We start from the raw sequence: 26839 nt of genomic DNA, 5'->3' as shown, positions 1-26839 counted from the left end.
CTAATTTATGAAGCTGTCTGTTGTTCTTGGGTTTTTATTACTGGCACGTAATGGATTGTTTAGACAGTCTTAGTGTACATTAACTTCCATGACTTTTTCCTGGCTACCACTCTATGCATGTCATCAATAAAATAGAGGACCTAATCAAAAGTACATAGAAAGCTTTATAACAATGTAATTTAAAAGCGTACTAAGTGTGAAACTAATGAATTATATTTTGTAGACACGCTGCATACTTTTTATGTGCATTTCTGTTTTCATTGCTGCTTTTGTTCTGACTGCACCTTCCGATGAAATGCATGCAACCCCTGAGTGAAAGGGTTTGCTAAGCAATAGTGCATATACTGTAGTCTGTCACATTAGATATTCTGCATCGAAAGGCTTAGGCCTCATGTCCACGGGGAAAATCAGGCCCGCTACGGATTCTCCATGGAGAATCCGTAGCGGGTCCCTCCTGCCCCGCGGACATGAGCTCTGAAAATAAGAATTACTCACCTCTCTGCACGCTGCGGATCTTCCCTTCTTCGTGGCCTGATCTTCTCTCCGTCGCGGCCGGATCTTTTTTCTTTGGCCTGGCGAATGCGCCGGGCACATCCACCGGGCCAAGGAAAGAAGATCCAGCCGCGAAGAAGGGAGGACCCTACCGTCCGGAGCAGGTAAGTTTAATTCAGGCGCGGGTCTCCCGCGGATCCAGACGGCTTCCATAGGCTTCAGTAGAAGCCTGTGGGAGCCATCCCCGCGGGAGACCCGCACCTAAATGGAGCATGGTCCGGATTTTTTCCTGCATACGGGACCCGCGCCTGCAGGGAAAAATGACATCCGCAGGTATTTAACTACCTGCGGGTGTCTAATGCATCCCTATGGGGCGCGGATCTGTGTGCAGGAAAAATGCTGCGGATTGTAATTCCTAATTTGGACATGAGGCCTTAGGGGGATTTCAATTCAGCACTTGAGGTTCCACTTATCTGCTCCATTCGGGGAGCAGGAAAGGGCAATCACCGCAGCTGAAGGGCTATGTCTCAGGATGGAACCGAACAGCGCCAAATGGATCATGTTGACTATAATCGGTTTCCGCTCTGCTGCCCAGCTTTTAGGCGGAAGAGAAAAAGTGCTGCATGCACCTCTTTTTCTTCCAGTATTGTGAGCGGAGATTCCAACGCAGATGTGAAACCGGCCTTATGCCACCAAAGCCATTTGTTACCTATCCAGTGCTTATGTGATAAAGGATTAATCACAGTGCCCAGTGATTATGAGAACACCCTAGGTTTGTCGGATGAATGGAAGAGCTATCCGAACGCAGCACTTGGGGTAGCTCCATCAGCCCCATAGACGTGAATCGAACAGTGGTTATATATGCACACCAGTACTCCATTCAACCAGCGCACTTTGGATACACCATTCTCATGATCGTGCTGTCAGATCCCCAACATCTAATCATTTATCCCTGTTCTGTGGATAGGTGGTATATGATTTTCGTGGGATAACCCTTTTAATGCAGGAGTGAATTCCCATTGTGTATGGAAAATATCTCTCCTGCCAGAAGAAGAAAAAAAGTCTCTATAGTGCCATCTCTGAGGTAGCCATCCTTTAACTTGGTATTTAACCCTTTAAAGGAGTTGTCCAAGGTATTGACATTTTCTTTATAGCGGCTGGAAATCTGGTAAAATAATAAAAGAAGGTATACTCACCAGTTCCGCCTCCCGCCACTCTAGGTTCTTTGGTTCTCCCTGTTGTGATTTAATTACATGACTGCAGCAGCTAATCACTGACCTCAGTAGTCTTGCGTAGTACATCGCTGAGGCCAGTAATTGGCTGCCCCGATTATTTGGTTATACGAACACATTACTGCTGCAGTCATGTAAACAAAGCCTGGAAGGAACTATAGTAGCACTGAGGTGATGGCGAAATCAAACAAGCGACTACACCACCACATTTCCTGCCCTTGCAAAAAATTTATATTATCTCGGACAACTCCTTTAACAGGCCTTGCACTATGACTGAGGGTGCATTCACACAACCGTATATCGGCTGGGTTTTCACGCCCAGCTGACATATGGCGTCTCTCTCTGCAGGGGGAGGAGGCTGGAAGAGCTGAGAGCAGTGCTTTGCCTCCTCTCCACACCCTGTCCGTCCCTTGGCACTATTTGCAATGAGAGGGGGCGGGGCTAAATTCTGAGCATGAGCTCCGCCCCGTCCCACCTCTCCTCATTGAAAATAGTGCAGGGGGGTGGAAAGGAGGCAAAGGAGGGGCGGGAGAAAAGGGGGCATGCAAATTAGTTGTCTTCTAGTAAGAAGGAAAACTGTCTCTTCAGTGCAGTGAGCAGAAGTTGACAGGAAGGTAGCTCAAGCGCCAACTCTAACTATGTCATGGTGGTTGCTACTCTGCCTAAGAGGGTGGCATGTGCAGCAGGTGGATTGAGTTGTAGTTAGTGTAAGTTCCTTGTGATGCGAGTGCCTTTGGATGGATGTGTCGTGGTGAAGAAATAGAGAGACAAGTTCCAGAGAGTTTCAGCAAAACCAAAGGCACACAGTTTACTGGCACTTGAGAACTGAGGATAATATTCACATTTTGCAATTAGTCAACAACAAACGGTCCAACAACTTCTGTAACAGAGTAACTGACATGTAACGACTTTTTAACTCTCTTCTGAAGGGCAAAATAGGATTGTGGGCTACGTTAGATGGTTGCTTGACTATTTGTGGAAAAATGAGGGGGGGACACTGTAGGTTCTCCGGTTGAGACTCTGACTCCTAATTGTGCAGGGATACGTTTAACTTTCAGTTGTGAAGACTGGCTTCCTTCCAGGGTCTGCCCTGGCTCAGGTTCCTTCCGGCAGGGGTGAAAAAGTCTCCACTCTCCCTCTGGACGTTGTCGGAACCTGACTCTCTCCGACTTCTGACTCTACTCTATCTCTGCACTGCTCTAACTTGCTGCGCTCCTCACCCACACCTGCACTCTCCGCACTCTTCTGCTCACTTCTGCTGATTCACTTCCTCTACCACACCCTGGCACTTTCCCAGGCTTCTTACGACTCCTCTGTCCCAGTTCACCTGGCCACTTACCTCCAATCCCCTAAATCCTTCCCCGATAGTACAGATGACCAATCAAATAATCACCAGCACATTGGAGTTAGATACTCTTATAAGTAAATATCTGACACTTTATGTGGTTTGGCTTTTATCCTTAGTCATATTGCAAGGCCTGCAGTTGACAAAGGCGAGTGATGGGCCAAAACACATCCATGTACCTTGCTGCAAATAAATTAAAAGGGTTGTCCAGTTGTAAACTATTGATGATCTATCCTCAGGATAGGTTTTTAATAGTAGATCAGTGAAGGCTCTGTCACCAAGAACCACCACCAATCAGCTGTTCTCTGGACTGATGCACTGAGTACTGAAATGATTTTTTCAGGAAACAGTCAGTTCCAGTCTTTCTGCAGTGAACAAGCTTAGTATTACTTAAGGACTGCAGATGTGGAACCACTGTGTCAACCTACCGGATAGGTGAAGATCTGATCCAGTACAGCTGACAGCCAACCCCAGCGTGGGAGGTAAGATACCAGATGAACAGCCCCGTATATGGATAGAAACTAGGGAAGATATCTTGCCCTGAACTGATAACCAGGAGAGGGAGACTCCTGCCTACAAGCGGAGCACTCGTCCCGATAAGGACGACCCCACGGTCTTCCTCTAGGCGCTGACTTACTCTGGCGGGCCAGAACACCTATAGAACAAAGATAGAGCAAAGGGAACAAACTCTCAACAACACTGCAACAAGGTCTGAAAGGCCCAGGGCAGCTATATAGGATGTTGATTAAAAAAGGAGAATCAGCTGAACAGCAGACCAGAAGCTATTAACCCTAGGAGAGCTGGAAGAGAGTGACTATAAGCTCAGGGAATAGAGAGAATGGGACGACGCCCATATTTGCCAGACACAGAGGCAGAAGATTGTGTCTGAACAGTGCACCTAACATATTATAGGCAAAGTTTCCATTTATTTGAATAGGAACTTAGCCTGCAATACTACACTTGACCAGCACAGTGAAAATGGCGCTATCTGCGTCCTGCAGAATTTAGCTCAGTGCACAAACACAACAGCACGGGTAAACAGCTGATCATCAGGGGTTTCAGGTGACAGAGCCCTGTTAGTGTATTACTGATGATCTATCCTGAAGATAGGCCATTGATAGTTTACAACTGGACGACCCCTTTAACCCCTTCCCTCCCCATGACGTAAGGGTATGTCATGGGAGCGGGGTACTTCCTGCAAAATGACGTACCCTTACGTCATAGGGATAGTGCGAGATCATGACAGATCTCGCTCTATCCCGCAGCGGAAGCTGGCTGTCACTGATAGCCGGCATACTGCTGCAGCAGCGGGGTGTATCGGAGATGTGCCCTCGCTGTAAACCCCTTCCCTGCCGCAATCTATGTAGATCGCGGCATGGGAAGGGTTCACAGAGAGAGCGCCAGATACCAGCGTCCTGTGTTGCCAAAGCCTATGATTGCTGTATAAGCGATAAGGCATGGCATGACAGAAGTCCTGCCATGCCTTATCACAGCGATCATCAGTGCTGTTCTTTAAGTCCCCCAGAGGGACATAGATGGTGTAAAAAAAAGATAATGAAAATGTCCAAAAAAGAAAAATGTAAAAAAAACCCTTTTCTATGCTTTTTCTCATATTAGCATAAAAAGGTAAAAAAATTAAAATGGCACATATTTGGTATCGACGCGTCCGTAAGGACATGTACAATAAATTGAACACGCTTTTTATTCTGCACGGCAAAAAGCGTAAAAAAAATGCTAAACAGGCAAAATGCTAATTTTTAGCATTTTGCCTCCCAAAAAATGCAATAAAAGTAATAAAAAAAGCTGTGTATTCCCCAATATGGTACCAATAAAAACTACCGCTCGTCTCGCAAAAAAAAAGCCCTCACAGAGCTCCGTACATAGTGAAATAAAAAAGTTACAGGACTTTGAATGCAGTGATTTAGGGAAAAAAAATTCCCAAAAATGGGTTTTTATTGCAGAAAAGTGGAAAAACCTAAAAAAAATATAAGAATTTTGGTATCGTTGTAACCGTACCGACCCGCAAAAAAAAATGTATTGTATCATTTATGCTGCATGATTAACGCTGTAAAAAAACAAAAATCTATGGCAGAATTGATGCGTTTTCTCTCCCTGTTATCATAAATATAAAAGTTTTGCAATATAGTCTATGTACCCAAAAATGGCAGCATCAAAAATCACAGTTCACAAAACACAAAAAAACAAGCCCTTATACGGCCGCGTTGACGGAAAAGTAAAAAAGTTATGGCTTTTGATAAACAGAGATGAAAATCCGCCAAAAATCGTTGCCTCCTTAAGCCCAAAATAGGCCATGTCCTTAAGGGGTTAAAGCAAAAGAAAGACCAATTTGAGCATGCTGAGATTCTTTTGAAGTATTAAGAGGTCAGACATTGATTTTTAGGGTAACTACCTCCAATAAGTGACACTAGTAAGACAGTTTTCTTTCTTCCTGGGGGAGAGCTCATTTACATACCTATTTACCCAGGAAGCATTGCCTGGCCTATAAGACTTCCTAAATGAACTTGGCAGTGTCCACACAGAGGAACAATAATCCTCTGGTATCTCACTGTGGAGGTGTTGGATGCAACACAGGTTACAGGGATATGATGCAGACCCCAGAGTTACAAATAGTATACAATGTTTATTAAAAAACAAACAAGTATAAGTAAACAACAATGTAGATATAAATGAGCGCTCCAATATTAGGCTGGGTTCACAGGGGACGGATTTGCCGTGGAAATTCTGTACAGAATTTCTGTGTGGCAGATCCGGGATTTGCCAGTCATGTGGACGAGATTTTGCCAGCCGTGCCACGCATGTCCTATGTTTTGCAGGTGCGAATTTTTATTATTTTTTGGCGCATTTAAAAAAATGTACGTGTGAACTGTTTAATATGAAGCCATTGGTTCTAATAGACACAATCTTTTTGCGTGCAACATAACACTTGTCTGACCGAGGGCTACCTTAGACGGCGCATGTATAACGACAGTATATAGTGATATGGCAATCTCGTTATCAACACTATTATATGCATATCTTAGATTGTCTAGGAAAAACCTGACAACAGGCTCCCTTTAAGTCCCAGAAAACCCCTTTAACATGTCCATGGAAGAATGTATCTATGTATTATCATACCAATAGAATGACAAGTTATTTTTATGGCCCCCTGTCCACGGCTGAGGCGGAATATCGCTAGCGATTACAGATGAGCGAGCGTACTCGCTAAGGCAAACTACTCCAGTGAGTAGTGCCTAATGCGAGTACCTGCCCGCTCGTCTCAAAAGATTTGGGAACCGGCAGGGGAGAGCGGTGAGTTGCGAGAGGGAGCAGGGAGGAGCGAGTGAGAGAGAGATCTCCCCCCGTTCCTCCCCGCTCTCCCACGCCGCCCCCCGCCAGCACCCGAATGTTTAGAGACAAGCGGGCAGGTACTCGCATAAGGCACTACTCGCTCGAGTAGTTTGTCTTAGTGAGTACGCTCGCTCATCTCTACTAGCGATATTCTGCCACGGGAAATGGGCAATGCTATGGAAAGCTTCAGACAGCGTGATTCGCTGGCGATTTATCACCCATGGACAGGAGCCCTTAGGCCCCCTGCACATGGCGGAAATTCTGCGGTGGTATTTCCCGCTGAATTTCCGCATGTGCCCGCCTGCATTAGATTGCATTACAATACTTAATCCTATGCAGACGGCCATGATTTGTCCACGTGAAATCACACGCGAAAAACAAGTTGCGGCATGCTCTTTTTCAGTGCGGGTCTCGCAGAGGCCTGCACAGAAATGTCACTCCTGGGCCGCCGGCTCCACTGTGCACATGCGCCGGCTTACTGGCAGCCGGCACATCAAAGCCAGAGCCGCGGGAGAGGTGAGCACCACACTGGTCCCTGCAGTGGCTCGGGTCGGGTGCCGCTGCATGAATTCTCGCAGCAGGATCCAACCCGGCCACCTGCAGGTGGCCTTAGTGACCACGAAGTGTGCATCCCTTCTTAAGGCTCGTCCTAAATGAAGATTTCAGAGGAAAACAGAAGGCTGATTGGTTCTGGATAGTTTTATACGTGTCCACCAGACCCCCTGTCTGCAAACCTATTGAACTCGGCTGCGGGGGGTTATTTTGGAGCTCAGGTCTCCAAACTTTTTTAACTTACGAGGCACATTCAGGCTAAAGCCCCATTTACACCAGCCGATGATCATTAAAAAAAAAAAATCGCTATCATGATCGCTATAATGAGCGATAATCGGCTAGTGTAAATGAGCCTTAATAGTTTTGAATCCCTGTTTAACCCCTGACTTGCTGCACTAAATTGTGATTATGGCATGTAAATGGATGGTAGATGGAGTGGGCTACCTCTGTTATTTATTGGCACCCCGCATTATCAGCCATGCCAACCCAGCTGAGCTGTCGGAATTACACGACGCTGCACCTGGTGAGCATTGTAAAAATAATTTTAAAAAGTTTTGCCAGAATTGCTATTCTTCTTTTGTTTACTCCCCCCCCCCCCCCCAAAAAAAAAGCAATCTAAGGGCTTATTTCCACGAGCTTATATGAGTTGGGTTTTTCCGTCCGTCCGATATACACTTCCATCTGAGCAGTTCCCCCCTTTCCCTCCCCCTCACCGGCTTTCTACCTCTCTCCTCCACTCCAGCGCTTGCAATTGTCCCGCCCACTTCTATTGCTGGCTATGGACAAGGGGGGGGGGGAGCAGGAGCATAGCTACACCCCCGTCCTGCCCACTCCCACTGCAAACCACTTGGAGGGGACGAGAGAAGCAGAGAGCCGGTGAGGGGGAGGGAAGGGGGGCACTGCTCAGATGGAAGCGTATATCGGCCGGCCATGAAAACGCCAGCCAATATACACTCGTGTAAATAAGCCCTAAAAGTCATATATACCAATAAAAACCGCTGGTGCCAATAAAAACTACAACTCTTCCCGAAAAAATCAAGACCTCACAAAGGTCCACTACTGGAAAAATAAAAATGCTTCTAGTCTTACAATGTGGAGATGCATACTTAATAGCTTTTCTATAAAAATGTTTTTTTTATTGTTCAAAAGTAGTAAAAAAATCTATAAAACTACAATAATCGTGCTGATCCAGATAAGAAAGGTATCGTGTTACTTTTACAGAATGCAGAACTGTAAAAATAACCAAAACCCCCAAAACAATGGCAAAATTTCGGTACGTTTTTTTCTACCTCCTTCCAAAAAAATTTAAATAATAATATGTACCTAGAGTGGGGCTTTGTCAACGAGTTATGGCTCTTGCAATGTGACAGTGAAAATCGCTTGGTCCTTAAGGCAGAAGATAGGCTTGCCACTAAAAGGTTAAGTTCCCCTTGGTCTGCTTGGAGATCTGTTCTCACTTGACAGGTTAAATCTTGCCACTGGTGGTTGACTAATCTGCAAGGCAGCCACGGGGATTTAAATTTTCTTTGCAGCCCTGCAGGTCGTCATCTAACGGATATTTTCCAAATATCTGCATATTTCTTACAGGTCTCCGAGGTTGAAAAGCGTAGATTCTCACGGAGGACAGACTTTCCTGTAAAGTACTAGGAGAACCTTCACTTGTCCTGCCTGAGACAACGCGTTCTATCAGCCAGGGTTTAGAACACCCCGAGTCTCTGGCTTTAATTGCGAAGTATAATTTTCATACGTCCCGAAGTTAACTTTTTTTAATAAATCCATTTTAGTTTCTTAAGTATATATTGAAAATCTATATTACAATGCTGATTTACAGTAATCAAGGTCTTCAGCTTTAGACTGAAAACATCAGTAAACACTTCAGAAAAGTAATAAAGAAGACGTATTCATGTAATTCATACTAATGAATGTTTTCATCTGGAGTACCTTTATTCTTTTCCCTTAATGAATAATACATGAATTGCAGCGTCTTAAGCAACTGCTAGTATTTTAAATGAATTCTCTCTTCAATTACAGACTTTAAATATATATGTATTAATAACCGCTATGCGCCGGTGTAAGTAAAGCAGATTCCTTCTTCCGTCCTTTGAACGGAGCACAAATCCATGTGACATACAGCAGGTCTGCAGAGCGGGAATGTAGAAGATTCCTGATGATCTAGAAATCCGTCTGGCACTTGGATCTGCAAGGTAATCTGGAATCGCTCAAAAGTTAAAGGCGGATCCGCGGCAAAATCTGCAGGTTACAAGGCAACGGTTCTTCGGGTTTCGCCACACATTATACCCTTTGCATTGAGGAGGTTGCAGTCTACAGCACAAGGTCTGCAGCAACATATAGAACGGGTCCTAAATACTCTGATGTGCACATAAGAAGGCCATTCCATTGCATCGCACTCTACTTTGCATTGAAGTATGTAATGCTAATGGGAGATGGTAGGAGGTCTCTGCATTGTTACCTATTGGAAGGCATCTTCCCTGTAAGTCAATGTCTGACCTACTAGTAGGCCCTGCAACATGACCAGGAATATAAGCAGTGTCTTCTCCAGAAGGAAGACATAACCATGTACAAATGGGCTATTGTAAGGGTTTTGCCCCTCATTGGTGTACAGTAGGTTGGGACAAAAATGTAGGAAAGAAAACTAGTTATCCAAGCGACTACTGCTAACGAGTGCTGAAGGGTATAAGGCATAGCCCACTAGGGAGGTGGAAGGAGCTGCTGAGCTCCAAGTGTCACAGGCAAGAAGAGGTGGATACATTGTTGGCTTATTGCTGTATTCATAGACATTAGCAGTAGGGCATCATTTTTCTTCTGCACACAATGTAGCGCTAAACTCTAGTGTCCATGGGCCACAGACATAGGATTGTTTAACAGTTATCGGTCCCAATTAGCCCATTAACATGTCAGTGACTGTACATCATGGGTCAGCTATGTACTATAATCGCACTAAGTTAGGCTCAGTTCACCTCTGTGTTAGGGCTTCAGTCATAATTCCGTTTCTCTGCTCCAAAAACGGAATTTAAACAGATTACTGTACTTTCTTCCCCATTGATTTCAATGGGGTTTTAAAAACTGAAAGCAACTGGAAAGCTCACGTTCACTTCCATTTAATTAGTTTTTGCTCTTTTTAAAAAGCGTAAACCTAACTATACATAAGCATATATAGGCTTTCCATTTGCAAAAAACTTCTTTGAAATGAATGGGGGGAAAACGGATCAGTTTATTTAAGTTTTAACTCAGTTTCTCCAGAAACGGAGCAGAGAACTGAAATTCTGACAAGCATTAATGCGGATGTGAACTGAGCCTTATGTCCCATGTAGACGGGATGACAGTCAGCTAACCGACCGCATAAGCACTGACGTCACCGCTAAGGTTGTCAGCTCTTGTGCAGGGCGTTTAGACAGGCAGATCTTCGCTGGGTTCTCGCTCCGTGCTGAGAAGTCAGCAATTATTTGTATGCTGGTTGTGTGTGTATGTGTGTGTATATGTGTGTATATATATATATATGTATATATGTGTATATATATGTATATATGTGTATATATATGTATATATGTGTATATATATGTATGTGTATATATATATATATATATATATGTGTATATATGTGTATATATATATATGTGTATATATATATATATACGTGTATATATATATAAATAGTTTTAGGATCATAGTATAATTTATTTTTTAATGTATTAATTTTTTATCATGGATATTAAGACATATTTTATAATAATTATGTCATAAGAATGGGTAGTAGAACTGTATAGGTTTTATATATATATATAATTTTTATATTTCTTTATATTTTTTTATACATATTTTTCTAAAGGGTTTTCTAATAGTTAGCAAGTAAATTGATTTATCAATATATGTACAAACTAATTATAAATATATTTTATATAAGGTAATAGAACTAAATTATAATTCAAACTATAAGAAAATTGTTTTTAGAGTTCATAAATATATATTGGGCTATATGCACAAATTATTATAACTTTTTTTTTTTTTTAAATATCAAATCAAAATATAAACTATATGGTCTTTATATGTATGTATATAAATCCGGGATAATGGACAAGAATATTAACTGGTTAATAAGAGTGATATGCCCTTGTTAGTGGATGAGGTAAATTAATATGAAGTAGTTATATAATACTATACTTTGTATGACAAATTGGCGTTCTACATCTAATGAATGATGTATCCGATCATGTGACACAGTGACGTGGGGTGTCATATGAAATGATTATAGTATACAGCCCCATTTTTATGAATGAGTGTAATGACGTGTTCAACCACATGACGTGAATGACGTATTGTGTCACGTGAGATGACCTCGTGACACCAAGATGGCGCCGGGGCACGGCGCCCACCGAAAACATGTGCTTGTGAGTAATAATAATTTTTAATTGTGTTTATATAGATGTGACTTTGTGAATGTATGTATTGCTTGAGAAAGGCGGCTCTGCACCGCCGAAACGCGTTGCAATAAAGTATAGTATGTTATAAGTCTATCACTACTTCCTGAGTTCCGGAGCGTGGGGGTATTTTTTGCCTTGGATCTGTTTTGGATATATACAGCCAGACGAGTGCTGCAACCCCGGGACGTCTCTCCTATCTTTGGATTGTGAATCAGGATCTATTTGAGGCTGTCGTGGATCTCAGGTGCCGGTGGCTTCCCCTTCCAGAGAAGTCCACTGGGCACCAGGTGAGTCATTACTCACTTCTTCATAAAATGATTTACCATTTTTGTATGAGGCGCTGAATGATTGTTTTCATATTTATGCTGGTTGAAAGTGAGCGACCAGCAAACTGTAAGCGAATAGCGCACGATGGCTGTGCATTTAGACACAACGATTATTGCGCAAATTTGTTTGTTTGGACACATTTTGAGCGATATTCGGCCCATGTAAATGGCCCTTTAATGTGGCAGTTGTGCCCACACAATTAGGAGTGGCAATGTGACTGCCAATCATATCTGTGCTCCAGCACTTAATGTGAAGATCAGATAAACCTTGCATTAGCATTAGTGTCACAAGTCATGAACGGCCTCTAAAGGCCTCTTGATGTTCTCTGTCCACCTTAAGCCCCTTTTAATAGTGCCCGACAATCGTCCTAGTGATGATCGCTCCTGTGCTTTTATGCCTGGAGCAATCGTCGCTCAGTGAACAGAGGTGGATCAGGCCGGGGATCGTTCCGGCCCGCCTGCCTCCATTCACAGTAAACAGGTGTTCATTAGAGATGAGCGAGCGTACTCGGAAAAGCACTACTCGCTCGAGTAATTTGCTTTATCCGAGTATCGCTGTGCTCGTCCCTGAAGATTCGGGTGCCGCTGCGGCTGACAGGTGAGTCGCAGCGGGGAGCAGGGGAGAGCGGGCGGGAGAGAGGGAGAGAAAAATCTCCCCTCCGTTCCTCCCCGCTCTCCCCTGCAGCTCCCCGCTCCGTGCCGGCACCCGAATCTTCAGGGACGAGCACAGCGATACTCGGATAAAGCAAATTACTCGAGCGAGTAGTGCTTTTCCGAGTACGCTCGCTCATCCCTAGTGTTTATACAACTGTCCGTCTGCACGGCCCGATGCAGCAGAAGACCAGCGATGATCTTACGGTCTCCATGAAAAATCCGATCAGCTTTTTTTCGATGATCGTGCTTTCACTGCATACATTTACCGTGCACGCCGCTTGATCTATCGTTCAAACCTGAATGACTGTGGCTTTACACCGGGTGACTTTAGATCAAGCAGTAACTATTTTTTAGGTGAGCTGAAACTACTTATAATTAGTGAGTGAATTATCACTTGTCGCCCTGCTGGTGGCCATGTTTACATGGAATGACTGCCTTTGTATTTGCGCTTTCAAGTGATTATTCAGATGACAGTCCTCCAGTTTCAGGACAAAATTCTGGGGTTGGAAGATATATTACCTGCTCTTGTGCTTCTCTGCTGTCTATGCGATCTGCTGGTTGTGGTCCTGACTAGAGATGAGCGAACGTACTCGGTAAGGCTGATTTCGCAATCGAGCACCGCGATTTTCGAGTACTTCACTACTCGGGTGAAAAGTACTCGGGGCGCTGTGGGTGAGCGGGGGGTTGCAGCGGGGAGTGGGGGGGAGAGGGAGAGAGAGTGGGCTCCCCTCTGTTCCCCGCTGCTACCCCCCGCTCCACCACGCCACGTTCCGCCCCCCGGCGACCCCGAGTACTTTTCACCCGAGTAGTGAAGTACTCGAAAATCGCGGTGCTCGATTGCGAAATTGGCCTTACCGAGTACGTTCGCTCATCTCTAGTCCTGACTTTTGGCCATCCAAGGTGGCTGCTGCAATTTCCTATCTAGCTGGTTGCACACTGTGTACTGCTCTCTGTTTGGTCTGTGCAGGTCACTTGAGCAGCACTGGCCAATCAGAAAACAGGTATAGTGTCTTGGTAGTCTATTACCAATGTACTGTGGGGATTAGGTAATCTGAAGATTGCCTCAGCCATCTTGGACAGCTGAAAATGGGACCAGAAACCATCAAATCGAATGTCCATCAAAGAACCACTGCGGGTACTATACCACCCGCCCTGTCTGGTCCCGTGGTACAGTTGTGCCCCAACACCAAAGGGTTGCTTTAAAAGGGGGCAAAAAACAAACAAAAAAGAAACTGGACGTATCTGGAGAGCACAGGGTGCCTCAGATGCAATGTAATATGCACTTCCTACCCATAAATAATTGGTGCTGATGGGATAATTCAGATAATCATTTGGTTTCTATTGTATGGGGACCCAGAACAGTAGGACATGCAGCCTGTTGAGAGCCTCATCAAACCCATTCTAGAATGAAAGAATTAAAAGGATTCAGTCTATGCCACATGTCATCCGCACAGCTTTATATCACAGGAAAAAAATTAATCTGAAGCTGAAATTGTAGCAGATTATTTTGGGACCATTTTTGCTCATTTGAGTCAAAAGCAATCTTCCCTTTTAATTGTGAATTAAAACTTGGTGGAGAACCCTCAACATATGCTAGGACCTCCACAAATCCTTTAGGTGAAGTACGTCTCCGTGAGCCAAAACTGCTTCACTGTCCTCATCCATGTAGTTAGAAATTAAAGGGGATGCGTCAGGAGGCTTTGTATATAGCACGATATCATTAATATACAGAGCAGGGGGGAAATGATTTCTTTGAAGCACTGCTCACCTGTGAGAGAACAAGGTGTTTTAGGCATAGTGCTATCTACACCAGCACTGCAGAGAGAGGCACCTGTCAGGGATCCACAGCTATCATTAGAACTTTCTGGGCGACATAGAAGCAAATGGTCCGTAACTGATCAGCCTATTATGTCACAAACCTTCATCCCATCTCAGTAAGGTATCCTCTATACGCAGGGTAAGGGCTAACTTGTTGATCAGTGGGGGCCTTAGACCCCCTCAATGACCCAGAGGTATCGCCCCCAGCACATCCCTGAATTTTGACAGACGTGCATGCACTTCAGTGGGAACTGCCAGAGATAGCCAAGTTCAAGTGCTCGACTATCTCATACTGTCTGAACTTTAAAGCTCTCATTCGGCGACAGGTAGTTAATGGCTAGTAGCATTCCACAGGAGAGTGTATCTCCTTATATCCCGGCGCTTCAGACAGCAGTATCACTTGTACTATCTGATCTAAAGGGGTTTTCTGGTCAAGGATTGGGCTGAAATTAAAAAAAAAGACAATACTTAAAGGTTAGATGAACTTCCCTTCTTCCTTAGTCCAGTGCAGTTACAACAATTCCCCTTGTTTCAGTCCCAGGAAGAAGCTACAGCGGTTACGTGCTATTTGTTGTATACGTGACTACTCTGCCAATCAATGGCTTCAGGGGTCAAGTGCCGTTCGTAGCATTATCACCGCTGAAGACAGTGATTGGTAGAGCAGTGAACGACATGTACCCGCCATAGCTTTCTTCCGAGGCACATCTAACCAGTGAGCTCTGTCTGCTTATTTTTTTTTCTGTTTTAGCCCAATCCCTGGTTATGCTAATTTTTTTTTTTTTTTTAATCTTGGAAACCTCGTTCAAGAGTTACTAATATGAACTTTTTAAAGAGCAAGTTTTTTTGTATTTTTGTGAGCAAGCTCAATGCCATGAAAGCCTTTGTACTACTGCAATAGAGATGTTGCCTAACCAGAAGGCAATACACTCAAGAAATATTACTTTGTCCTGGGTGAACCAGGTCTGTAGCAACCCAGAGTTTTGCTTTGCGTGAAGGGCACAGTGTCCTATGTAGAGAGCAAAAAGCATATATCAGAAGGTGACAGCTGACATGTGCATTTACGAGTGTGTTATGAATATGCATGTAAAAGTACCACAATGAAGAGATGAGATATACAGCGCAGAAGCAGGCTCCCTCTTTATATCACTGCGGTGTCCTTGTCACCCTCCTCGGAGTGATGTATTCATTTGAGTATGGTATTTAATTTTTCAATAAAGTAAGTGCTAAACTGTTAGATTATTTAAAGGTAATCTGTCAGCTCGAACATGCCGCCCAATCTGCAGGCATCATGTTATGGAGCCGGAGGAGCTGAGCAGATTGATATATAGTTTTGTGGGGAAAGAGTCAGTAGAACTTGTATTTTATTCATTTATATCTCTGCACATTCTGAGCTGAACAGTCCAGTGGGTGGAGCTATCAATGATTGACAGCTGCCGCTGTACGTAGAGTCACTCACAGATAGCTGTCCATCACTGATAGCTCCGCCCATTGGACTGTTCAGCTAAGAAGGAGCAGAAATATAAATGAATATAGTAGAAGTTATACTGGATCTTTCATGAAACTATATAGCAATCTGCTCAGCTCCTCCGGCTCCATAATTTGCCACCTGCAGTTTGGAAGGCATGTTCAAGCTGACACTCCCTTTAAGAACATATAAGCTTTAGGTTTGAGGTCTTTAAATAGTGATAGTATCAGATCATGGGGGTCTCATCACTGGGGACCCAACTGATCAAAAGAATGGAAGTCCTGAGTTTTCTGTTTAATGAAGCAACGTTCGAACATGTGCGCTGCCACTCCATTCAAAGTCTATGGGACTGACAGAGACAGTATTGATTCTGTATGGTATATTGCTAGGATATAAATGAGGGACTGACTTCTGGATACTCTGCGACTCCCAAGTGAATGGGGCTGCTCTGCACAGTAGATAACCAGGTGCATTGCTGTGCAGGGAAAAACCGTAATGGAAGCTGCAGTGCTGAACACGGGGGTCCATTCAATTTGAACATCAATGCGGATCCCGGTAGTTGGATGCCCACTAGAGATGAGCGAGCATACTCACTAAGGACAATTGCTCGAGCGAGCATTGTCCTTAGCGAGTACCTGCCCGCTCGGAAGAAAAGGTTCGGGTGCCGGTAGGGGGCAGGGAGCAGCGGGGGAGAGCAAGGGGGAATGGAGGGGAGATCTCTCTCCCCCCTGCTTACTCCCACAACTCACCGCTCACCCGTGCCGACAGCCGAACCTTTTCTTCCGAGCGGGCAGGTACTCTCTAAGGACAATGCTCGCTCGAGCAACTGTCCTTAGCGAGTATGCTCGCTCATCTCTAATGCCCACCAATCAACACCTAACAGCATAACCTAGTGGTATGGAAAACCATTTTCACTAAGATAATGTCCACACTAGATGGAAAAAAAAACTGTTGCAAATTTTACCAAAATTCTATGGCAAATTTGCTGTAAAATCTGCAAATTTGAGGGTGATTTCACGTCTGTGGAGGACCCTTTGCTGGAGGTTTCAAATACCGGAACAAAAAGCGCTGCATGGAGTGCTTTTCCTTCCATCCCAAAACTGTGCAGCTGGGTGGACGGACCCCATTATAGTCGGTGGGGTCGGCCCGGCGCTGTTCAGTTCCATCGAGAGACAGAACCGTTCGGCCTTTCCTGCTCCACGAACGAAGTGTGAAATCCCTCTTTCATGCAGACTTTTTCATAGATTTTGTAACATATGTGACACATATAACCCTCCATATGGCATGGGGTGTGACAATCCACAGAAAGAACTGGCATTGTGGATTTGCACCACGTCAATTCACACACAGATAGTTTCCCATAATGTCCGGGTGTGATATGGTAACAATCACATCTACGATGATGCCAGTGTAATGCTGCGGAGTGTTAGCCCACAAACCCAGATAGGAAATCCGCATTTCTCCTATGTGAGGACTTACAGTGGTCTATTGTGGCAGAGGAGAGGAGGTATATTTAGAGGCACACGGTAATCTTCTTAATTGTACTTAGTACCAAGTTAAAAAAAATAGTTTTATTCATATAATTTTTCCAGAAATGCAGTTAATGAAAAACTACTGTATATGTGAACATCAAAGATTTCCTTTTTTTCTGCCAAGCTCTGCGTTCACTACTACCCAGAGGACTTTTCCTGGGATGTAACTTCTGGTGTTAGTGAGTCATCCAACTGACAGCATTATAGGACTCTGGAGAATGGGAGTACACGTTCATGTTGTCGCTTAAAGGGGCTGCCTGAAATTAGAAGGAAAAAAAGGTCAGTGCATGCAGCCGAATTGTAATACTAGATACAACCTATATAAACAAGATGGCGCTGTTTGTAGAAAAAGAGGAATATTTTTTCTACTCCCCCTCATATCTCTGTAGCAGATTTCATCTAAACATTCCCTTCCAATGTCGTTGTCACCTTCTGTTGTCCCTTGACTGCAATATATATATATATATGTATATGTATATATGTATATATGTGTGTGTGTGTATATATATATATATATATATATATATATATATATATATATATATATATATATATATATATATATATATAAAATCTCCACGCTCAGGGTAATTATCCAGTGGAATTAAGATCAATACTTAGAATGTAAAGGCATCCATTATGTCGAATACATAAAATCCTCAGCACAAACCAGCGTGGAGGTCCCTTTGCTTGTTGCCCTACTGACTACTTTTGTAGACCATGGCAGAAGTGTTCATAAGCCTCCACAAACTTTTATTATTAGTGTATCTAATTTCCCGGTAAACAACATTCCAGAGACGTCCTTCATAAAGGGTGGAGCCGTGAAAAATTAGGCCAGTACCACACACTTAAGAGAGCTGCCTAAAAGAAAATCTGTCTCTATTGTCCATAACAACCAATCACAATGCAGCTTTCATTTGACCTCTGAAGTATAAGAATTTAACACTGTGCTGTGATTGGTTATTATGGGCAACAAAGACAGATTTTCTTTTAGACAGCTTTCATAAGAGTGGGGGGACTTCGGGAAAGGGACTCATTTTACCAACCTCGGAAGGATAAAAGACTGAGTCAAACCTTGAGCCGGCTACCTGAACCATGTGGGGATTGAAGTCACAACGTGCAGAATTTTAAGGCAACAGAAATGCAGTCCTAAACTCTCATTTACAACCTGAAGGTTGTGAGTGAGACTTTAGGATTGCATTTCTGTTGCCTTAACATTCTGTGCGACACAGTGCCCCTAAGTGTGGTGCTGGCATACTTTTCCGTGGCCGACCCTGTAGATGCTATGGTGATGATGAGTAAGTGTGAGGCATAGTGTGTAGTTACATAATACATACAGATGAGGGCAGAGTTGTCTTGATTTTATATATATGTATATATATGTGTATATATGTGTATATATATATATATATATATATATATATATATATATATATATATATATATATATATATATATATATATATATATATATATATATATATATATATATAAGATTTCCACAGTCTTCAGTGTGAACCTGCTCTCATGTGTGCAGAGAGCAATGGCGGACGTGCCGATTCTGGTCTTCTCTTGTGAACGCCAATCTAGCTGTACGGTGCTGGGCTGTGAACAGAGGTCCGACTACAGGATGTTGGACCCCCATGCCACCATGATGGAGTCATTTCTGACAGTTTGATTAGAAATCTGCAGACCAGTATCCCGCTGGAGGTCATTTTGTGGAGCTCTGGCAGTGTTCCTCCACAGAGGAGCAAACACCGGTCCTGAAGCTGGGTGGATGGCTTCCTTTGGCCAGCTCTCCTTGTGTAATATCCCGCATCCTGGTATCTGCTCCATGCTCTTCACACTGTGCTTAGAGATACAGCAAACCTTTTTGCAACGGCACATACGCATGCGCCATCCTGGAGGAGCAGGATTACCTGTGCCACCTGATCGGGCTGCAGGTAGCGCCTCATGTACCAGTAGTGACAAGGATATTAGCAAAACTAGAGAAGAATCAGTCAGGAGAGATGATGATAGAGTAATTGTCGGTGGCCTGTAAAAACATTCCCTTTTTGTGGTTGTCTTGCTGCTGCCTCTCTAGTCCCTGCAATCTGTTGTCACTTTCATTGGCACCAAGGTGGGTCACATTGATTTGTAAAGGGGTTCTCCAGGCAGCTGTCAGTGCCGGGCTACACCAGGATCGGAGCGGAAGCTGCTGCTCCGATCCCTTTGTAGTGGCCAGTGTTTGTAATGGCAGGCACAGCGCTCACTGAAATCAATGGGACCCCAGCCTGCAATTACAAGCCCTGGACACTACACGGGGTTCGAAGCAGTGGCTAATGCTCCAACCCTGCTGTAGCCCGGCACTGACAGCTGGCGCTGCCAGGAAAACCACTCTAATATCTCATTACCTGGTACAGTAACAACCGTTGATTTTCTGTCTGCAAATCGGCATAGGAAATCTGCAGCATTTCAAAAAATTTGGGGCATATTCTTAGGGCTCATTCACACAATCGTGTGCGCAAAACACTGCTGGTGCCCTGCAGCGTGTTACTGGTCTGTGTGATGCCGCCGCATGTCTTTTAAAAAAATTCCCGCTCTGGTTCATAGCGGGGTTGCGTATGAATCGTCGCCCACATGCCCCTATATATATATAGGGCTCATGCTGCATGGTGCGCCGAGAAATTCAGCATGCTACAATAATTTTCTTGCGCGTACCTACACACGGTGTTTATACGCTGATGTGAACGGCTCAATGAAAGCCCTTGTTCTTTCATTGACTCCATTCACCGATGTCACACGGCTGTGTATCGTGTGCGTAATATGCGCCAAAATCACGGTCGTGTGAATGAGCCATGACCTGCCTGCTCTTGGGTAACTGCGATGCGGACATTATCAGTACGTCCTGTAGGCCACATTTATATGTACAGACTCTTCCCATCCCTCCTCACTCGGCTCTCCTGCCCTTTTCATCACTTTGTACTTGCAGAACCCAGCGCGTCTTCCATCTGCGTTGGCTCCGTCTGGTTCCTGCAGCTTGTATATAACACATCCAGCGACACGCTTGCTTGCAAGTCAGAAAGGATTTCTAAAGAGCATTAATTTTTATTTCCGTTTTAAAAGGCAATATGCCTCATCCATTAAGATTGTTCCAATAAAACCCACGAGGAGCTTTAGTAGTCCGGCCTAATGTGCTGCCACTCTTATGTATGACGGCGGCGGCGGAGCGCTGGGTGAACAGTGATTGGACTTCTGTCTTATATGAAGTAATACCCAGAATGACAGAAAATGACACAAAGTATGTAATAATGCACCCCACATAGGAAGTGATACAAATATTAGAAGTTGCAGAGTTCTGGGACTTTATACAAGTGCAGAGGTCGAGGACCTTTCTATCGGTCATAGAACTAACTCCGAAGTGACTCTTAATATTCAGAATGCTGTAACGGCTGCAAGGTGCTTGTTGAAGAGGAGGGGATTCATCTCCATCATCGACCGATCAGTGTAAAAACACTTTTCCTTGTTAAAAAAGAGGCTTGCAGCAGCTGAGGCGTGTTTGTAATGTTCCACTGCAGCTGCTGAAGAACCTCTTTTTTACAGAGCGGATTTGCTGTGGAATTTGCGTGCGGACCCTCCACATGGAAATCCCACTGTATATACAGTAGCAGCAAAGTGGATAGGATTTTGAAAATTTTGTCCGCATGCGGCAGAAATAACCCTCACAAAACCCGTGCGGAGAGGGACTTGCGGCGCAGAATTCAAACAGGCAACATGTCAATTATTTCGCTGTCTCTGCTGCTACTCCCTTTTCAATGAGGGGGTGAATTCCGCACAGGAATTCACGATGAAACCTGCACCAAACGGTGCGGGTTTGGAGGCAGGCAGTCCACAGCAGGACGTCCTCTACGCACATTTCGCTGGAAATCCACCCTAAAGAGGATGCAAAGAAAAACTGCAGTAAGCGTCTCACAATGTGGGTTCCAAAGAGAGTATAAGGGCTAATGCCCACAGACGGATTTCTACCATGTTCCCCGAGGCGGAATAACGCAGCTATTAGGTTCTGTTGAACCTAATAGCTTTTCTGCCTGTCAGTGCTCACATGCGGGATTCTGCCGCGGATTTCCGGCATGTTCTATTTCACAGCATTCCGGATCGCGGTATGTTCTATTTCACAGCATTCCGGATCGCGGTATGTTCTATTTCACACGTTTTTCTGCAGCAGAGGTTAGTATAGTATTAATGAAGACCGTGGAAAGACGCGCGTTTTTCCGCAATCACCAGCGGGTACTTTTTGTTTACCACTGCAGTACTCCCTCAGCGTAAATCCGTGGGCTTATCCTTCTCCGTCCGTGGCCATAAGCCCTAGAAGACCTTTCACATGGGATGGAATAGGCCACAGAATGCAGCGCAGATACAGATTTTGTCAATTAGTGCGGATTTTGTTGCACTTTTCACTGCAGGATACGGTCTGCGGAACGACTTCCACAATTTATTGTGTTTTTTTTCCATAGACTTTAATTGCAGAATTACATCTCCTATATGTTAGAAATCCGCAAGAAGACGTCCTTAATTCCGCGGCAGTAAGCTTTTCCGCTGTAAAATGTAATCTTGCAGTTTCGAAGTTAAGACGTGTAGATTTTAACAGGTTCGGAAACTAATTCCGTCCCCGTGATAAAGCACATTAAAGGGAAACCAAGTGCAGCAACCATGTCACAGAGTCTGGCTCACCACCACTACTGAAAACCGTAGTCTAAGGCGCCCTTCATACAGGCGTACGTGTATTTGTCCATGAGCGTAGCGTTCTTGCAGAACAAACAATGTGTCGGCGCATTTTACTGTAGTTTTGCACCCGCAAGGCATGTTCATTTGCGCCCAGCAAAAAAGACGTACTGAATTAAATGGCTTGTTAGCGAGTATGCTCGCTCATCTCTACTAAGGGCAATTGCTCACGCGAGCATTGCCCTTAGCGAGTACCTGCCCGCTCGAGAGAAAAGGTTCGGCTGCCGGCGCGGGTGAGAGGTGAGTTGTAGCAGCGAGCAGGGAGGGGGGGGGAGAGGGAGAGAGAGATCTCCCCTCCGTTCCTCCCCGCCGCCGGCAGCTGAACCTTTTCTCTCAAGCGGGCAGGTACTCGCTAAGGGCAATGATCGCTCGAGCTATCACTCCTTTCCTGGCATATCGCACACACATTTGCACACCCTCCATGGACCTCCATGGAAAATAGAGCATACTGATTTTTCTTTTTTTGCTCAACTGAAATGCGCAGGACAAATATGTGCATGCGAACAAACCCACTGAAGTCACTGTGTATTGTACGTGCAAATACATTTGTGTGAATCCGGCCTCATTCACACCGGCGCCATACCTCCAATCTATCAGATCTGATTGGTGCCGGATTAAAAGAATCTTATTGTAAAGCTCATAAAATAAATCGACAGAAGTATATACAAAAAATCTGAACTTTGTTTGGTTAGTAAAAAACTCTAGCTCCAACCCCCCCCCCCCCCCTATGTTCTCAGCTGTAAGTGCCGCGTCCTCTCAGCGTATTATTACATGTGTTTAATTGTAAGGAGAAATAAAAAAATAATTACGCTTCAGACCAAATCAATATACACATTCTGCCTGGAGTTTTGGACGCGATGCGTTTACCTCTCCTGTCAGCGATGTAGCAGCCTTCAACAAAGTCTCACTGATAAAAATCTAAACACTCCCATTAAAATTCCAGTTTCCAGCCAAAAAAGTTGAAACAACACCACAGTCTCGTCCTTAACGCATGGTGATTAGTACTATTATATTACCTCATTATTGGAAGCTAGTGCTGCCGTCCATGTCCGCCAACAATGCACTACACACCACATCATACAAGAGGAGCCGGTGGATCCCAACTTTATCTGACTGAATTCAAGGGAATATTCAGTTTACATAAATAGGCAAAATTCCCGACAGCCGATCTCCCCAGTGCCGACAGATATGGGCACACATGGCAGATACATCGTAGAAAGTTCTGTGACTGTTCCATGCATCTCAGTGGGGTTTGCAGAGCCTATATACCCAACTATGAAGACCTATGAGGATTGTAGACCCTATAGACATCTATGGGGTTTGTAGAACTTCTAGACCCATCTATGGGGTTTCCAGAAATAATAGACCCACCCATAGACACCTATGGAGTTTGTATAACCTATAGACCCACATATAGACACCAATGGGGTTTGTGGAACCTATAGACCTACCTATAGACACATATGGGGTTTCCAGAACCTATATACCCATCTATGGGGTTTGCAGAACTAATACACCCGCCCATAGACACCTATGGGGTTTGTATACCTATAGAACCACCTATAGACACCTATGGGGTTTGTAGAACTAATAGACCCACCCATAGACACCTATGGGGTTTGTAGAACTAATAGACCCACCCATAGACACCTATGGGGTTTGTAGAACTAATAGACCCACCCATAGACACCTATGGGGTTTGTAGAACTAATAGACCCACCCATAGACACCTATGGGGTTTGTAGAACTAATAGACCCACCCATAGACACCTATGGGGTTTGTAGAACTAATAGACCCACCCATAGACACCTATGGGGTTTGTAGAACTAATAGACCCACCCATAGACACCTATGGGGTTTGTAGAACCTATAGACCCACCCATAGACACCTATGGGGTTTGTAGAACCCATAGACCCACCTATAGACACCTATGGGGTTTGTAGAACCTTTAGACACACCTATGGGGTTTGTAAAACCTATAGACCCACCTATGGGGTTTGTAGAACCTTTGCACATGCTGCAAAATCACCCCATTTATTGTATAAAACAGATTTTTCAGACACATGAATTTCTGGAATGAATTTGCCAGATGTGAACCCGCTTTTAGAGAGTCTGTATCTTGTCAAGAGAGAGGCGAGCAGCGCCGTATATACTCTAATGTACCAGCCATGGGGGACACTTTCATTGCAGGAGTTTTCCACTACAGTAGATTATTGATTCTTGCAAGGATCTCAAGGAAGATCATCGATCAACCGGGGGGCGGTTGCATGCATGGTAGTTTTTGCAAAAAAGTTCTTCCTTTAGATTTCCCATTTCTTTTGAATCCACTTCTACCTTTGGCTGAAAAAAAAACTGCATGAAAAACTGAAATAAAAATTGCGACTTTAAAAAAAAATGTGTTGAACTTCATAAAAATGTGATTGTTCACAGTTGGACCGCTTTTACACGGCCGAGAAAATCGCGCAAGATTTGTGTGTTCTGAGACGCAGAACTATCGCACGAATGTGAACCCCATTCTTTTGAATGGGGTCATATACATGAACGATTTTTTTTCCCGCATCACATCGCGACATTTCCTATCACTACTTCCCTGAAGCGAATTGTTCTACGGGGAAATCACACGTTCCTGAGTGCGATAACGGGCCGAGTTTCACAGCCCAATACGAATGGAAACCCCATTCTTTTCAATGAGATCACATACAAGAACGATTTTTTCCTGCAGTGCGTTGGAGGATAAAAATCGCGGCACGTCTTATCTTTGAGCCTTCCCTTGGAAAGCCTCGCCCATTGTCTTCAATGGAGCTGGAAACAACAGTACACAGCATGCGAGGTGCACGCCGGTGCAATGCGAGGTTTCCCATGGCAAACACTTGCCGATCCTCTGGTGTCGCTGAAAGCCACCCCAGATGATCGCTGCTCCCCTGAAGTGGTGGGAGGCATTTTTAAGACAAAAACAAATCACATCTGCAGGGACATCAGGTGTGGAACATCGCGTTGGCCCGTGTGAAACTAGCCTAAGGCTGGCCTCAATGCATGTACATGTGCCTTATCACAGCATTTTTGCCCTATGAATGAGGCTTTTTGCATGCGTATTAGTGTATTTTACGGTACTTTTTCTGCCTGCTAGGCACGTTCATTTATGCGCGGGACACAAACACGCACTGATTGAAATAGCTAATTCGTCTAATGAGTTCCAGATGTGTTCTTTTTCCAGCAGAAATGTGCATCCCCCATTGACTTCTATGGGGACCTTTGGGGTGCCAATACGCAGAAAAATAGAACATGTGAACGAACTCATTGAAATCAATGGCTTCTATTCTCAGTGTATTGCGTCCGCGTGAAGCCGGCCTGAGGGTATGTTCACACGTAGCCAACACGCTGCAGATTTTGGTACCTGGATTTGTGTTCCTAAATATGCAGCGTATTACGGTCGCAGCAAATTTTATCTTAACGCAGCAGAAAAGCTGCACATAGATTGACCTGCAGATTAATAATCCGCAGCATGCCAGTTCTTTCTACAGATTCTCACCGTGGATTTCTCCCTTAATACATAGGCTAGAATCCACAGCAAATCCACAACAACACCTGCTATGTATTTTCATGATGTCATTACACGGCATTAGGATTACCGGGTTTCTGGATTTGGAAGACTTTTTAAGTGGATAAGGGTCTTTCTAATGTATTCATCTCTCCCCATCATCTCCATAACCACGACATAGCTGTTGGCAGAGCCCAATCAGTCAGTAGCCGTCTTACATCAAGAGCGGCTTATCTCACAGCAGAACAAAGGATCAAGCGTGATGGAATCCAGAATGTCTGATCCTCCCATCCTCCACCATCTGCAGTCATGGTCGGATTCCCCAATACTCATTAGTTAGTAGTTCCTTCAGCCTTGGTACATGACCACCAAGTAATGTTGTCATGAGCCTCCCAAGCATCTACCTATACAATATTCTCTGTAGAGGGAGTTCCTTATATATGCAGAATACGCTGTACCAATCTGCCATAGGCTCCTATGCTGTCCATCACATAAATTGCGCAAAATATGTGCACTATAAAGATCGCAGCATGTTCTATCTTGGGGCATACATGCCAAGATAGTGCATGGCAATCGGCGATCCACAGCAAGTACGTAATGTCAGTGGACACTTGCTGTGTACCGCACGATCGCAACATTATGGCGGCGCGCAGTGAATTACGCTTGTGTGCAACCGCCCTAAAGCTAAGTACGTTGTAGGAGGATGCAGCTCCAGCAAAAACCAAATTATATCATCCCAGCGCCTGATTGTTAAACTCTGAAGGTCTTCTCCATATATTGCAGTCACTTGCTTGCAGTGCAGCCTCCTGTCCTATGCTAATCAGCACCCTCTTGTTTCTGAGATGTCTCTTTACTCATTTTCACTATTCTCTGCTACCAACCCCATGATGCATCAGCACAGCATCACATGAGCAGCTACATCCTGTACCGTTTCTGCCTGTTTCAAAAACACTACAAGTATCACTATTCTGTATAGACACCTAAATTAGCTACAGACCATAAGTATACAGTCAGGAGGATGAGCTGTGATCTCCTTCATTATAACTGTGTGACAGCAGACACTAATCATCATCAGTAGCTGCGATAGGAGTTTCTGTGTTCTCCTCTAAAGAGCTTGTGCGGTTAGAGTCCATCACACTGGAATTATGCTGACTGAAAATTTTTTGAGAGAACATAAAGCCAAGTAAATCTTAGGTTGGCGGAATACGATCACATGACCACCTGAGGAGAAGGACTCTAGGAAGTTTCACATAGAAAGGAATAACTTACTAAAGTAATACTAGCCAATTTATATATACTCTGAATGAAAAAGGTGGCTCTTTAATTAGTTTGGTG

At 44.3% G+C, this 26839-nt stretch overlaps 1 protein-coding gene across 2 annotated transcripts in view; it reads left to right on the top strand.

Moving 5' to 3' along the window:
• RARB (retinoic acid receptor beta) overlaps window positions 1-26839 on the top strand; it is a 603146-nt gene that overhangs the window by 417525 nt on the left and 158782 nt on the right. The gene's annotated exons all lie outside the window — the stretch shown is intronic.

The sequence above is a fragment of the Eleutherodactylus coqui genome, chromosome 12 (assembly GCF_035609145.1).
Source record: "Eleutherodactylus coqui strain aEleCoq1 chromosome 12, aEleCoq1.hap1, whole genome shotgun sequence".
Taxonomy (NCBI): Eukaryota; Metazoa; Chordata; class Amphibia; order Anura; family Eleutherodactylidae; genus Eleutherodactylus; species Eleutherodactylus coqui.
This window is presented reverse-complemented; position numbering and strand designations above follow the sequence as displayed.